This window comes from Phyllostomus hastatus, unplaced genomic scaffold (assembly GCF_019186645.2).
Source record: "Phyllostomus hastatus isolate PE091 unplaced genomic scaffold, TTU_PhHast_1.1 phas_contig_40, whole genome shotgun sequence".
Taxonomy (NCBI): Eukaryota; Metazoa; Chordata; class Mammalia; order Chiroptera; family Phyllostomidae; genus Phyllostomus; species Phyllostomus hastatus.
In genome coordinates this window covers 97,130,628-97,134,770 of record NW_025333872.1, presented here as the reverse complement: position 1 = coordinate 97,134,770, position 4,143 = coordinate 97,130,628, and positions in this window count along the sequence as shown.

The window sequence follows — 4,143 nt, the reverse complement described above, 5'->3', positions numbered from 1 at the left end:
TGTCCTTCCCCACCCAAAGGTGCAGGTCAGTGGGGGGGGGGGGTGTCTCACACCTGCACCCTCCACCTGTTTCTGCAGGAGGGAGCGTCCCATGTCCCAGCCTGAGTCCCAGCCTGAGTCCCAGCCTGAGTCCCCTCCTCCACCCCAAGGACGCCGGAGGGAGGAAGGGGACGCATCGTGTAGCTCGGAAGGGGAAATGGCAACTCTCCAAAGACGCTGGAAATACGCAATTAAACCTCGTCACTGCTCACACCTGGCTCCCTCTCACCCTGCTTTCTGGCTGCCGTTCGTGGGCGGTTAAATCACGATTGTCCAGCCACCAGCTAGGGAGCAGGTTTTAGAGACCCGGAGGGACTGGACGCCCCCTGAGAAACGTGACGTGAGAACGTGGGAGCCGCAGAGGCCCGGTGGCGCTGGGGGCGTGCCGTGCCCGCGGGTGAAGGGAGGCCACCCGCCCGTCTGTGTGGGGTGTGCTGAGCTGAGCTGAGCGGACATTGTCACTGATAAACCGCTGAGGAGACAGGCTTGTGACGCAGGGCCCGTGTTCACCGTGGCCAAATGTAAGCGCTTGCAGGTATTCTGCAGTGACGCTGGGAATGGATGCACAGGGGTGAGACTTGGGGGTGGGGGGGACGTAGTTTCGTGCCAGGGTCTTTTTCAGCCGCAAGCAGACAGGCCCGTCCACGCGTGGCCGGGGATGAAGCGTCCACGCGACGTGGACGGGACACTGAGCCCTGGAGCTCGGGCCCCGTGCGTGCCATCGTGAGCTGATCTGCCACACACCGCGGGACGCGTGTGCCTGGGATTTCCGCGTGTAGGTTCACGTCCACTTGTTGTGTATTCCTAGCGTACGTACAGTGAGACCTTCCGGATGCCGTCTATTGAAAGACCACGTCTCAGGCCCAGTTTTAAGTGATTTTTCTGAAGTATTCTTTCCTCCCATGTTTCCAGTGGGGAAACTGAGGCTCAGCGGATGTATTAACAGGGCCCCATGGGGATGGAGCTGCCTCTTCACCCCGGCCCTCACCTAACCCCCAGCCCCCATCTGTCCCCCATGGCCAGCGGTCACCCCTCCCGGGACTGCGTGTTATTTTTAAGATTGGAGTCAGAGCTGTCTCGTCCCAAGCCAGCCTAGAACATCTGCACAGGCAGAGCTGACCCCTTCCTGCCCTGTGGGGACCCCCAGGGCGTCCCATGGGCCCCAGCACCTCGGGTGGTGTTCACGGCTCTGCTTGGAAAACCAGTGCAGCGTTTGACCCCAGGGAGAGCGGCACCCACAGCCCCCCGCCCCGGCACAGAGCCACGCGGATCACCCTGCTGAGGCCCACCATGACACCCCTCGGGTGGGGCGGGCCCGGGGGCCCCTCTCGCTGCTGCTGGAGAAGCAGGAGCGCTGGATGCATTTTAACTGCTTTGTAGATTCTTTTTTTTTTTTTTTTAACATCAATGTGTGGTTGCTGGGGGTCATGGCCTGCAACCCAGGCATGTGCCCTGACTGGGAATCGAACCTGCGACACTTTGGTTCGCAGCCCGCGCTTAATCCACTGAGCTACGCCAGTCAGGGCTGCTTTGTAGATTCTGAGTTGCTTTCCAGAGAGAGGCTTCCTTCAGTCGGGACTCGGGCCCGGCCTGAGACACTGGGGTGTCGTTCCACCCGTGGCCTTTGCTGCCTCCGCGACGTCATGAGACGTGTAAGCGAGTCCAGAAGAGACTCGGTGTATTTCCTCCCCATAAAGCACTTCAATCAATTTTATTATTCGGGCCATTTTTGTTGGGCTCTGGACGAAGGCAAAAAAATGGCTCGCGCTGGGTGTCGCTGCCCCTCCCCCCTCAGCAGACAAAGACCCACCAAAGGCACCCGCTGTGGGGCCGCGGTGGTCACAGCTCAGAGCGCGTGGCTGGTGGGCCCCCTCTGGACTGACCGCGTTCCTTCGCGCCGAGAGTCCCCCCCCCCCCGGCGTGTGGCTCGGACCCCGCTCAGATGCCACCGCCCCCACCCCCGCACCCCCACCTCCTGAATGCATCCCGCTGAAGGGTTATTAAAAATTTACCTTTCCATCAATACCGCTCTTTATGGGACGCTTCTCTTGCTGCATGTTAATGCAGTGTTTACCGCCCCAGATGTGTGAGGGAGGAGACAAAAAGGCCATTTAGAGCTCCGGTTCTAGAATGCTCCCATTATACGTTTGGCTGAATCGAGCGCCACACAGCCCTGCTGAATGAGGACATAGTTGGGGCCGTAGGCAGCTTGCACCGGCCCGCGGGGCCTCCGACCTGGGGCCGCGAGGACAGGCGCGGATCCAAGCCTCTTCCTGCGGGGACAGCGCAGCGCTCTGTGTGTGCGCCCGGGCCCGGGGCCCCGCGCGCCTCGGTCGGTGGGGTTTGGAGCAGTTCGCCGTGAAGACCCCTTTCCCTGTGAACATTCGCGGCCCGGGTTTTGGGTTTCACGCATGGAGGGGACAACCACGCCGATGAGTGGGAAAGGCTTCTTTGAGACAGTGAGACTTCTCGGCCTTTTATTTTTTTGCGGCCACACCTGCAGCAGAGACGATGGGCTCTGACCGTGGGCAGGGTACTGGCTGGTTGAAACCGTGTCTTCCAAAGGCACGCCGACTCCGCGTTCTCTGGACGGAGGACAGCGTATTTGCCCTCCTGCTGAGGGGGCTGAAACTCCCCCGTTACTCCCAAACGCTACTCGAAGGGAAGTTCCCTGGAGAGGCGTGTGGTTCAGCGGGAAAAACAAGAGTTGCCGGGCTTGAAAGCAGGACCCGTGGCGACCGCCACTCGGGGACCCTTGACTTTCCGCCTCACCGAGCCCCCCGAGAGGGGCTGAAGTCCAGGGCAGAGACCCTGGTTTGGAACGGTGGTCCCCCGCACCTCAGAATGCCCTGGGCAGCTCGTCCAGACACAGGCCCCCCTGGGGCTTCTGGTTCCGCAGGTCCGAGCGGGGCCTCCACGCCTCCAGGTGACGTGATGCGGCTGGGCCAGGGCCCCTGTAGGAGCCCGAGCCAGGGCGTGCTGGGGTGGCCCTGCAGCCAGTGGCATTGGGACACGTGGGCTCCTTCCGCTTAGCCTCCCTGCGAACGTGGATTTAGTGCATGCCAGGGGCTATCTGTGCCCAGAGTGCCCTGGGGGCACACCCAGATGCACGGGCGTCTGGAAGGGAGCGGCACGCTGGCCGGAGCCTCGCTGGCCTCATCGGTGCTGTCCCGGCGGTTCCCCGGGAGGGAGGGACCCAGTGACACGTGGGTCACGGCTCGCACGGAGGCCATTTGTCTGTCTCCGCACAGCCAGACGGGCCCGTGTTTCTGGGAGCTTTGGAGGATGTTTAAAATACTTTCCCCTGACTCGGTTTAAACAGAATGATGGATGCCCCTCCCCGCCCGACAGCAGAGCCTTCTCCCATTTTCCACGGTCGGAGCACCTCCAGGACTCTCACGCTGGACCGATGCGGTGCTGCCCCTTCCCTCGGGCAGCAGAGTCGTGGGCGTGGGGCGCCCGGGGAAGCCCCGTGTCTTCTAAGTCGGGCTGGACGCAGGGGCATCCGTGCAGTCTCCTGTTAGGACTGTTTGCGGGGTGCCGCCTGTACTGGGTGCGCCTCTCGGCTCAGGGGACCTCGCGGTGAACGGAGCAGCCCCTACCCCCACACAGCCCGAGTTCCATGAATCAGCGAGAAAGAAGAAGCGCCGTCCCGTCAGATACTCCTCCGTGTCTCGAGGCCAGAAAGGTGCCGTGAGGGAGAGAGCAGGGGAGGGAGGCAGTGACGTCTCACGGAGACCAGGGAGACGCCAGCAGGAATGGCGAGCACCCAGCTCTGAGCCCTCTGGGGGCCTCGAGCTCCTTGCGGGGCAGGGAGAGCGCAGGAGGCAGGTCAGGGGTCGCCAGGGGTCACCAGGGGCCGCAAGGTGGGTGCAGCACGTGGGCCACGGTGAGATTTGGCGTTCGCCCTCAGCGAGGGGAGGCGGAAGCCACTCCGATGGAGGGCTCAGTGACCCCACGGGGCATGCGTCTGCAGGGTCACTGGCCATGGAGCAGTGGGTAAGCTGGGGATAAGCTAGGCGAGGTGGTGACCGGCCCCGAGTAGGAGGAAGGAGTTGTGGTCTACGTGGATGGTTTTGGAGACGGATTTGCACATGGGCCCTG